Below are 12754 nucleotides of genomic sequence, written 5' to 3' on the forward strand. Positions count from 1 at the left end.
AGGGTCGCGAACCTTTGGAATTCTCTACCCCAGAGAGCTGTGGAGGTTGAGTTGTTGAATATATTCAAGGCGGAGATAAACGGACCTTTGAACTGCAGGGAAGTTAAGGAACAGGCCGGAAAATGAAATTAAGGCCAAGATCAGATCATCCATGATCTTATTGAATGGCAGAGCAGGCTCCAGGGGCAGTACGGCCTACTCCTGCTCCTGTTTCTTATGTTATGTAGGTTGGGTCTATACACATTGGAGTTTAGAAGAATGAGAAATGATCTTATTGAGAGATATAAGATTCTGAGGGGACTTGACGAGGTGGATGCAGAAAGGATGTTTCTCCTCATGGGGGAATCTAGAACGAGGGGCCATAGTTTCAGAATAAGCTGTCGCCCATTTAAAACGGAAACGAGGAGGAATTTCTTCTCTGAGGGTCATGAATCTTTGGAATTCTCTACCCCAGAGAGCTGTGGAGGCTGGGTCATTGAGTATATTTAAGGTGGAGATAGACAGATTTTTGAATGATAAGGGAGTTGAGGGAAGTGATCTTACTGAATGGCGGAGCAGGCTCGAGGGGGAAAATGGCCGACTCCTGCTCCGATTTCTTATGTTCTTGTGTCCTTTCTGTCGCGGTTCCACAGAAAGGACTGACTAACAGCAAGTTACAGGCTCCAAAGATGCAGTGCCTTTTACGCCACAGCACCAGAAGCAACTTACTCCATCTGCAGCAAGTATCAGTTTGGGACTATCCATTCTGGGCATTTAGAGTTCGAGCAGGGATCCCTGGAGCACGCCTGAGGAGGTGGCAGCAGAGAAGCAGGAAGCAACTGGCCAGAGTCAGCTTGAGGCCACCCTCAGCTGCAAAGTGCTGCAATTGCTGCCTTCCAGGACCTGTGTACAAATGAATGTCATTTACTAAGCACTGTCAGGTCATTGAGTCATTTGAGACTGCGTGAAACACTCTGCGAGGTGTAACAGCTTGTATGGAGGATTCCATTAGTCATACCTGTGCTGCACTGCTTGACCGTTCTGCTTTACTGAACTGCAATTCACTTTGAGTGGGAGGCACCTTCAGGGTCATCTGCAGTGTAGCCGCCCCCTAATATGATGTGCTAGGGGCTTCAAGTTTGGTGTATCACACTCACTCTCCAGTCTCCCTTTCCTCTCAAGTCCTTGACAAGGTTGTCGCCTCCCAAATCCGTGCCCATGTTTTCTGCAACATGTTTGAATCTCTCCAATCAGAGTTCCGCCCCGCCACATCTTGACGGCCCTAATCAGAGTCATAAATGACATCCTCTGTGACTGTGATTGTAATGAATTATCCTTCCTTGAGTTCTCTGCAGGCTTTGACATTGTTAACCACACCATCACCCTCCAATTCCTCTCCTGCATTCTCCAGCTCGGTGGGATTGTCCTTGCTTGGTTCCACTGTTGTCTATCTGATCATTGCCAGAGGATCTCCAACTTTTCTTCCTGCCCCTGCACTGTTACCTCTGGAGTCCCCCAAAGATATACCCTTGGCTTCCTGCTCTTTCTCACCTACATGCCGCCCCTTGCCGACATAATCCGCAGACATCGGGTCAGATTTTACGTGCACACTGATGACACCCAATTCTACCTCTACACCATCTTTATCGACCCCTGCACTGCCTGTCAGAATGCTTATGATATCCAGTCTTGAATGAGTCACAATATACTCCAATTAAATATTGGAAAGACCAAATCCATCATCTTTGGCCCCTGCTGTAAACTGTACCCTTGCCTCCAATTCCATCCCCCTTCCCAGCTACTATCTGAGGTTGAACCAGAATCTTCACAACCTTGCCATTCCATTTGACCCTGAGCTGGGCTTCCAAGTCCAGATCTTTTCTATCACAAAGATCTCCTGTTTCCATCTCCATAACATCGCCCGACTCTGCTCGTCTATCTGTGACTGAAACCCTCATCCATGCCTTTGTCACTTTCAGACATGACTATTCCAGTACTCTGACATTGTACTCAGAGCACTGGCTGCTCAACATAAGCTCACAGAGCAGCATCTCGTCTTTCGATTAGGCATTTTACAGCCTTCTGGACTCAACATCGGGTTCAACAATTTCAAATCGTAACCTCTGCCCCTATTTTTTCACATGGCAGTTGTTGGTGATTCTGCCATTCCCATTCACACCTCATCTAGACTCATCTTTTGTTTGTTTTTTAACAATTATCATCTCCTTTTGCCTTGCGTCAGCATTCCTTTTGTCATTCAATGTCTCCTGCCTTCCACCCTATCAGAGACCTTCCCTTTTCTTCTTTCCTCCCCACCCTCCTTTCCCAGCCCCTGCACTTCCTTAAAATCTGTTACATCTCTAACTTTTTCCAGTTCTGATGAAAAGTCATCGACCTGAAACGTTAATTCTGTTTCTCTCTTCACAGATGCTGCCTGATCTGCTGAGAATTTCCAGCATTTGTTTTTATTTCAGATTTCCAGCATCTGCAGTATTTTGCTTTTGTATTCCAGTACTCTTTTGGCCAGCTTCCCACCTTCCACTCTCCATAACCTTCAGCTCATCCTGCCCATATCATGTCCCACACCAAGTCCCACTCACCCTTCGCCCCTGTCCTTGTTGACCCAAATTGGTTTCCTGTCCTCCAATACCTGAAATTGAAATATTTTAATTCTTATGTTTAAATCCTTTCATAGTTTCACCCCTCTGTATCTCGATAAACTCTTCCATACCTACAATAGCCCCCGTCGGACTCGCCGTTCCTCTGATCTCTTTTGACCGTTCCTCTGATCTCTTGTGCATGCCCCCTTTCTTTGCCCCACATTGCAGCTGTGGGTTCAGGTGTCCAGGCTGCCACTCTGAGGTTTCCTCCCTAAACTCCTCTGCCTCTAAAGCTCCCTCTTGTCCTTTAAGACCCTCTTAAAAACCCAATTCTTTGACCAAGCTTGTTGGTTTATCCCATTTCTCTTCCTGAAACAGCAGTCTAATATCTGCTACCCTCTAGTCCTTTGGCACAATTCCTGGTTCCAAAGATTTTTGGAAAATTATGATTCGTGCCTCTGCTATCTCCTGGGAGGACAGACGCACCAACATTAGCGTCCTCGATCAGGCCAACATCTCCAGCATCGAAGCACTGACCACACTCAACCAGCTCCGTTGGGCGGGCCGCATTGTTTGCATGTCTGACACAAGATTCCCAACGCAAGCGCTCTACTCGGAACTCCTACACGGCAAGCGAGCCCCAAGTGGGCAGAGGAAGTGTTTCAAGGACACCCTCAAAGCCTCCTTGATAAAATGCAACATCCCCACCGACACCTGGGAGTCCCTGGCCAGAGACCGCCTTAAGTGGAGGAAGAGCATCCGGGAGGGCACTGAGCACCTCGAGTCTCGTCACCAAGAGCATGCAGAAATCAAGCGCAGGCAGCGGAAGGAGCGTGCAGCAAACCAGTCCCACCCACCCTTTCCTTCAACAACTGTCTGTCCCACCTGTGACAGGGACTGTAATTCCCGTATTGGACTGTTCAGTCACCTGAGAACTCACTTTTAGCGTGGAAGCAAGTCTTCCTCGATTCCGAGGGACTGCCTATGATGATGATTTCTTTCCAACCTCCTTTAATAATCTGGGCCTAGTGACTTTTCTACTTTCAGCCCATTAACTTCCTTAAGTCTTTTCTTTTAAGATTTGTCTCCTGAAGTGGTGTTCCACGTCCTCCCCAATACTCATATCTTCCTACTTTCACCTTCTCTTGTAAAGTCAGAGGCAAAATATTTGTTAAGCTTCTGTGCCTTTCCTTCACTCCCAATTACAAAATGGCCCTACTCAATTCTAAGTGGTCCTCATCATCATCATAGGCAGTCCCTTGGAATCGAGGAAGACTTGCTTCCACTCTAAAAATGAGTCCTTAGGTGGCTGAACAGTCCAATATGAGAACCACAGTTGCTGTCACAGGTGGGACAGATAGTCGTTGAGGGAAGGGGAGGGAGGGACAGGTTTGCCGCACGCTCCTTCCGCTGCCTGCGTTTGATTTCTGCATGCTCTCGGCGATGAGACTCGAGGTGCTCAGCGCCTTCCCAGATGTACTTCCTCCACTTAGGGTGGTCTTTGGCCAGGGACTACCAGGTGTCAGTGGGGATGTTGCACTTTATCAGGGAGGCTTTGAGGGTGTCCTTGTAACGTTTCCTCTGCCCACATTTGGTTTGCTTGCCGTGAAGGAGTTCTGAGTAGAGCGCTTGCTTTGGGAGTCTCGTGTCTGGCGAACAATGTGGCCTGCCCAGCGGAGCTGATCAAGTGTGGTGAGTGCTTCAGGGAGACAGAGGGAAACAAATTGGAGACAGAAGCAAAAGACAGAAAGGAGATGAGTAAAAGTGGAGGGCAGAGAAACCCAAGGCAAAAAAGCAAAAAGGGCCACTTTGCAGCAAAATTCTAAAAGGTCTAAGTGTGTTAAAAGGGCAAGCCTGAAGGCTCTGTGCCTCAATGCGAGGAGTATTCGGAATAAGGTGGACGAATTAACTGTGCAGATAGCAGTTAACGGCTACGATGTGGTTGGCATCATGGAGACATGGCTCCAGGGTGACCAAGGCTGGGAACTCAACATCCAAGGGTACTCAACATTTAGGAAGGATAGACAGAAAGGAAAAGGAGGCGGGGTGGCGTTGCTGGTTAAAGAGGAAATTAAGGCAATTGTAAGGAAAGACATTAGCTTGGATGATGTGGAATCGGTATGGGTGGAGCTACGGAATACCAAGGGGCAGAAAACGCTAGTGGGAGTTGTGTACAGACCTCCAAACAGTAGTAGTGATGTTGGGGAGGGCATCAAACAGGAAATTAGGGGTGCATGCAATAAAGGTGCAGCAGTTATCATGGGTGACTTTAATGTGCATATAGATTGGGCTAACCAAACTGGAAACAATACGGTGGAGGAGGATTTCCTGGAATGCATAAGGGATGTTTTTTTTAGACCAATATGTCAAGGAACCAACTAGGGGGAGAGGCCATCTTATACTGGGTGTTGTGCAACGAGAGAGGATTAATTAGCAATCTCGTTGTGCGAGGCCCCTTGGGGAAGAGTGACCATAATATGGTGGAATTCTACATTAGGATGGAGAAGGAAACAGTTAATTCAGAGACCATGGTCCAGAACTTAAAGAAGGGTAACTTTGAAGGTATGAGGCATGAATTGGCTAGGATAGATTGGTGAATGATGCTTAAGGGGTTGACAGTGGATGGGCAATGGCAGACATTTAGAGACCGCATGGATGAACTACAACAATTGTACATCCCTGTCTGGCGTAAAAATAAAAAAGGGAAGGTGGCTCAACCGTGGCTATCAAGGGAAATCTGGGATAGTATTAAAGCCAAGGAAGTGGCATACAAATTGGCCAGAAATAGCAGCGAACCCGGGGACTGGGAGAAATTTAGAACTCAGCAGAGGAGTGTGAAAGGTTCGATTAGGGCAGGGAAAATAGAGTACAAGAGGAAGCTTGCAGGGAACATTAAAATGGACCGCAAAAGCGTCTATAGATATGTAAAGAGAAAAAGGTTAGTAAAGACAAACGTAGGTCCCCTGCAGTCAGAATCAGGGGAAGTCATAACGGGGAACAAAGAAATGGCAGACCAATTGAACAAGTACTTTGGTTCGGTATTCACTAAGGAGGACACAAACAACCTTCCGGATATAAAGGGGGTCAGAAGGTCTAGTAAGAAGGAGGAACTAAGGGAAATCCTTATTAGTCGGGAAATTGTGTTGGGGAAATTGATGGGACTGAAGGCCGATAAATCCCCAGGGCCTGATGGTCTGCATCCCAGAGTACTTAAGGAGGTGGCCTTGGAAATAGCGGATGCATTGACAGTCATTTTCCAACATTCCATTGACTCTGGATCAGTTCCTATGGAGTGGAGGGTAGCCAATGTAACCCCACTTTTTAAAAAAGGAGGGAGAGAGAAAACAGGGAATTTTTGACCGGTCAGCCTGACATCGGTAGTGGGTAAAATGATGGAATCAATTATTAAGGATGTCATAGCAGCACATTTGGAAAGAGGTGACACGATAGGTCCAAGTCAGCATGGATTTGTGAAAGGGAAATCATGCTTGACAAATCTTCTGGAATTTTTTGAGGATGTTTCCAGTAGAGTGGACGAGGGAGAACCAGTTGATGTGGTGTATTTGGACTTTCAGAAGGCTTTCGACAAGGTCCCACACAAGAGATTAATGTGCAAAGTTCAAGCACATGGGATTGGGGGTAGTGTGCTGACGTGGATTTGTTGATACGGATCCTTTTCCCTCAATCTGTTCAGCGAATACACTGATTCGAACACTTTAAAGTTTAGTTCAGACTAACTTTATTCAGGCTTCATCGATGAGGTATTGCTCTGATAAAGGGGCACCGACTTAATGAGTCTGTCGAATCCATCAGAGCAAGCAAAAATCATTACAAAATCAATATATTTATGCAGTTCGTGAATGGTACAGCCCCTTTTCATTGTCCTATCACATCAGCTACCGTGGCATAGATACAAGCTAAATTAGTCATTTACACAGTTAATTAAGCAATGTCCCTAATCATGAGAGAAGATTAAGTCATCTCCAGCTTATCCTTGTTTTGCAGACAAGGAAGGCACGCATAGTTCTGCTTCTCTGACTATTCCTACATCTGTTGCTACATTCACATTCACGGTCCCTCAAGGTTGTTTAACAAAGACAAGTCACTCATTGTTTTCCCCTACAGTGAGATCTAAAGAGTCAGCAATAACCATGAGCGGCCATTTTAGAAAGAGTTAATACATTTGAAATTAGTATGGATAATACATATAAAGTTGGTAGCTACAGTGATACAGATTCTCAGATTGAGAACTGGTTGGCAGATAGGAAGCAAAGAGTAGGAGTAAGTGGGTACTTTTCAGAATGGCAGGCAGTGACTAGTGGGGTACCACGAGGTTCTGTGCTGGGGCCCCAGCTGTTTACATTGGACATTAATGATTTAGACGAGGGGATTAAATGTAGTATCTCCAAATTTGCAGATGACACTAAGTTGGGTGGCAGTGTGAGCTGCGAGGAGGATGCTATGAGGCTGCAGAGTGACTTGGATAGGTTAGGTGAGTGGGCAAATGCATGGCAGATGAAGTATAATGTGGATAAATGTGAGGTTATCCACTTTGGTGGTAAAAACAGAGAGACAGACTATTATCTGAATGGTGACAGATTAGGAAAATGTAGTATCTCCAAATTTGCGGATGACACTAAGTTGGGTGGCAGTGTGAGCTGCGAGGAGGATGCTATGAGGCTGCAGAGTTACTTGGATAGGTTAGGTGAGAGGGCAAATGCATGGCAGATGAAGTATAATGTGGATAAATGTGAGGTTATCTACTTTGGTGGTAAAAACAGAGAGACAGACTATTATCTGAATGGTGACAGATTAGGAAAAGGGGAGGTGCAACGAGACCTGGGTGTCATGGTACATCAGTCATTGAAGGTTGGCATGCAGGTACAGCAGGCGGTTAAGAAAGCAAATGGCATGTTGGCCTTCATAGCGAGGGGATTTAAGTACAGGGGCAGGGAGGTGTTACTACAGTTGTACAGGGCCTTGGTGAGGGCACACCTGGAGTATTGTGTGCAGTTTTGGTCTCCTAACTTGAGGAAGGACGTTCTTGCTGTTGAGGGAGTGCAGCGAAGGTTCACCAGACTGATTTCCAGGATGGCGGGACTGACATATCAAGAAAGACTGGATCAACTGGGCTTGTATTCACTGGAGTTCAGACGAATGAGAGGGGATCTCATAGAAACGTTTAAAATTCTGACGGGTTTAGACAGGGTAGATGCAGGAAGAATGATCCCAATGTTGGGGAAGTACAGAACCAGGGGTCACAGCCTAAGGATAAGGGGTAAGCCATTTAGGACCGAGATGAGGAGAAACTTCTTCACCCAGAGAGTGGTGAACCTGTGGAATTCTCTACCACAGAAAGTTGTTGAGGCCAATTCACTAAATATATTCAAGAAGGAGTTAGATGTAGTCCTTACTACTAGGGGGGGGGGTCAAGGGGTATGGCAAGAAAGCAGGAATGGGGTACTGAAGTTGCATGTTCAGCCATGAACTCATTGAATGGCGGTGCAGGCTCGAAGGGCCGAATGGCCTACTCCTGCACCTATTTTCTATGTTTCTATGTTTCTATGTTTGTATGTTTCAATGCTGGGTTGTTGGCCTGGTCGAGGACACTAATGTTGGTGCGTCTGTCCTCCCAGGGGATTTGTAGGATCTTCCGGAGACATCGTTGGTGGTATATCTCCAGCGACTTGTGGTGTCTACTGTACATGGTCCATGTCTCTGAGCCATACAGGAGGGCGGGTATCACTACAGCTCTGTAGACCATGAGCTTGGTGGCAGATTTGAGGGCCTGGTCTTCAAACACTTTTCCTCAGGCAGCCGAAGGCTGCACTGGCGCACTGGCGGCGGTGTTGAATCTCGTCGTCAATGTCTGCTGTTGTTGACAAGAGGCTCCCGAGGTATGGAAAATGGTCCACGTTGTCCAGGGCCTCGCCGTGGATCTGGTGTGGGGGCATGGATTCATCGCCAGGCTGATTGTCCTCCCCGAAGTCCTCATCGTCCTCCTCCTCCTCTTCTCCTCTCTCCTCTCTCCTGAGGTGGACCAGCAGTCCCATCTGGCAATTGTTGTCCTCTCCTGATAGCTAGGTAATGCAACATGCAGCACACCACAATGAACTCAGCGACCTGCTCAGGGTGGTATTATAGGTTGCCTCCTGAGTGGTCCAGACATCTGAAGCGCTGCTTCACCACTCCAATTCTCTTTTCGACGATATTGCATGTGGCTATATGGCTTTCGTTGTAGCGCTTTTTGGCCTCTGTCTGAGTCTTTCGAGGGGGGTCATGAGCCAGATATCCTTTATCCATCAGCATCCAACCGTGACCTTGTGGCTGACTCTTAAACAGGTCAGAGACGGTGCTCTCACGCAAGATGTGGGCATCATGGATGCTCCCTGGAAAATTTGCATTTACTGCCACGATTATTTGCCCCTCGAGCCTGCTCCGCCATTCAATAAGATCATGGCTGATCTGGCCGTGGACTCAGCTCCACTTACCCGCCCTCTCCCCGTAACCCTTAATTCCCTTATTGGTTAAAAATCTATCTATCTGTGACTTGAATACATTCAATGAGCTAGCCTCAACTGCTTCCTTGGGCAAAGAATTCCACAGATTCACAACCCTCTGGGAGAAGAAATTCCTTCTCAACTCGGTTTTAAATTGGCTCCCCCGTATTTTGAGGCTGTGCCCCCTAGTTCTCGCCTCCCCTACCAGTGGAAACAACCTCTCTGCCTCTATCTTGTCTATCCCTTTCATGATTTTAAATGTTTCTATAAGATCACCCCTCATCCTTCTGAACTCCAACGAGTAAAGACCCAGTCTACTCAATCTATCATCATAAGGTAACCCCCTCATCTCCGGAATCAGCCTAGTGAATCGTCTCTGTACCCCCTCCAAAGCCAGTATATCCTTCTTTAAGTAAGGTGACCAAAACTGCACGCAGTACTCCAGGTGCGGCCTTACCAATACCCTATACAGTTGCAGCAGGACCTCCCTGCTTTTGTACTCTATCCCTCTCGCAATGAAGGCCAACATTCCATTTGCCTTCCTGATTACCTGCTGCACCTGCAAACTAACTTTTTGGGATTCATGCACAAGGACCCCCAGGTCCCTCTGCATCTCAGCATGTTGTAATTTCTCCCCATTCAAATAATATTCCCTTTCACTGTTTTTTTTTCCAAGGTGGATGACCTCACACTTTCCGACATTGTATTCCATCTGCCAAACCTTCGCCCATTCGCTTAACCTATCCAAATCTCTTTGCAGCCTCTCTGTGTCCTCTACACAACCCACTTTCCCACTAATCTTAGTGTCATCTGCAAATTTTGTTACACTACTGTTAGTGTTAGTGTTTTATCAGAAGAATCACGCAACACTCAGAGTCGGTTCCAACGCCAATGCGGCCTTTATTAATGCCAGCGGGGAGGAAGCCTCAGGACTGGATCCAGGCACTTCACTCCGACGAACAAAGAAACTCATTGATATTTATATATTTTACAATAGTTCTTTACTACAGTTACATCAGCCCATTTCGGCTGGATACTATCCAATCATGCTGATTATAGATTCAATTAGACCAATAGATAGAGTTAGTCTCTAAACGTAAAGTGGCTCATGTGTTGCCAAGAGATGTGTTGCTAAGGGGTGTGTTGCTAGGAATTACTCATGTATCTTGTAACATGGTCCAGGCCCCTTTATCTTACTGTCCTTGGGTGCTGTCTTTGGGTAGCCTCCTTATTAGAGTTACATATTCGGTTCTTGTCAGCTCGGGCTGATTCATGCCCTCGTTATGTGATGTAGGCCCCCCTTATCTCTATTTCTCGGGGGTCTGCTGTGTGGAGTTATAATGGTTTGTTATAGTTATCTTGTATCCAAGGCATTCCTGGCAGTGGGCCTCACAGGGTTATTGCTCGGTCAGCCTCAGTCAATAGTTCACAGCTTGACTACCTGATTTCCCATCATGCCTGGGCAGCCATTTTATGTGTGGCCACTTTAAACTTATATGAGTTTAGATATATTCAGCAGGTGCCTAATGCCTAGTGTTTTGATATATTCAGCAGGTGCCTAATGCCTACAACAATTCCCTCCTTTCGGTAAAGGGACTAGTCCTAGTCCCCCTTTAACCGACCGCCTTACTTTTATTAGATTTTGTGCACTGCCCGGTATTCCCTGCCTCAACGTGCTGGCCAGTCACGCGGTTTCAGGAGTCCCGGTTGCTTAAATCAAATTGACAAAGGCCAAATCCTCCTGCTCCTTTATTCGACAGGCTTGTTTAGTATTTGGGGACCGGTCATGGGTCCCTCTTCGTTGTGCATGGTGTCTGCATGCCTGGCAGGCCATTATGCCCCATGTTATCGCTAAGATCAATTGTATCCCGACCAGTATGTGTGAAATTATTCGAATCCAAGGATGGATGTTCACATTTATTCCCCAGTCCCAGACCTTTCTCCACCAACTCTGACTTTGTAAGTCTACATCGATATCTTCTTCCAGTACTTTGATTTTAGTTTGCAGTTGGTGGTAGAGCTTTACGGATTGACCCACCGTGAGCCTCAATTCTCGTAATACTTCGGTTAGATGTGGGATAGGGACCTGATCTGGCTCGTCATAATCCTGCAAATGATCATGGAGCTGATCGGTTACATCAATAACTTCGGGCTTCTGGCGCCTAACCTGGGTGATATGCACTTGCCCGATCGTGACAGGTCGTAGTGGCGTAAAACAAAAGTTTGGCTGTGGTATCGGGCACTGCAGGTCATTATACTGGTATGAACGCTCAGTAGTAGAGACGCAGTATCTTCCTTTCCCTCCGTAGCCTGCCCTCGCAAAGTGCATATGTGCGGGCACTATTTCTAGTACACACCCGTCGGTTCAGTTAAACCCGCACTCGTCTAGCTCACCTTGGCCTACCGGGTGAGGGCATACTGTGATCTCCCCCTTTGCTTGCATTCTGTTAGGGAAATTCCGGTAAGTATGTCGTTTCGACGAACGGCGGAGGTGGTGGTCAGATAGTAACATATGGAGACATTTTCCCGTATTACTCCGATATTCTCGAGTTGGTACAGGGGGAACGGCCCTGAGTCCGGCGTGGCTATAGGGATCATCAGGACTATCCCTATCCTAGTATTCCTACTCATCTGGCAATCTGGAATTGCTGTGTATACTCGGGTCAGTCCCTTCAGAGTACAATTATCCAGTGTCCCCCTCTGGTTAGCCAACTGAGCCAAATGTGAACTGTCTATCCAATCGGGTACTTCCCCACGTTGGATCTGGTCGAGATTGTGGCGGATCTGTCCCACCATCCACAGACCATAAGCGTGACAGAGTTGCCCCTGTCTTTGCTTTCCTGTATCTTCTTTTTCTCTATCAATGAGGTGATTGATGGTTTTGGCGTGAGCTTCCAGGACTGAGATGCCATCCAACTGGATTTCGGCATCCTTCTTTCCTAGGTTGGCTTGGTCTTCCTGGTTTTGCTCCACCATCTCTAATAACCCCTTCATCACCCCTCTAAGCTGTTCCACCCTCTCATTTAACCCTTGTATATCTATCGAGTTTACTACGGAGGTCCCTGTATTGAAACCGGTAGCAACATCATTAACTATTCCCCTCTTTATCCTGGGGGCTGACCCCTGTCCTCAGAATCTACTGGCACCCATTGCATCGGCAGCCTGCTGCATTACAACTTTACTTAATACATTGTACATTTTCCTTGACTGTTCTGTACAGTATTCCGGCATCTGGATGCCTGAAATATTGATCAGGACAGGCACAATTTCATGTTTAACATTATCATACAACAGTTCCCCCTCGTTGTACATTACAATCCCATTTTCTGGTCCCTTAGTAGTTATGGGACAAGGCAGTTCCTCGGGCAATGTAGTGGTTCTTATGGGGCACGGTGTCGGAGGGGGTGAGAAGCATACATACAATGATATTGCAGCCGCCCCCACCTCCTCGTAGTACCCACACAGCCCCACTCCCTTTTTGCGGATGACTGATTGCTGGGACTGTCCCGGAGGCGCGCAAATTATGCCGAAAGTACATTCATCGGGCCCTTTGACATCCCTCCGTTTAATGCAGCTGCTCCTTATACCCGTGGAGCACTGTACACATACCCGGTTCTTATTAGGATTTACTTGTAACCATGCATTAAAATAAGTCCTGTCCTTGCTTCAGTCCTT

The sequence above is a fragment of the Pristiophorus japonicus genome, chromosome X (assembly GCF_044704955.1).
Source record: "Pristiophorus japonicus isolate sPriJap1 chromosome X, sPriJap1.hap1, whole genome shotgun sequence".
NCBI classification, from domain to species: Eukaryota; Metazoa; Chordata; class Chondrichthyes; family Pristiophoridae; genus Pristiophorus; species Pristiophorus japonicus.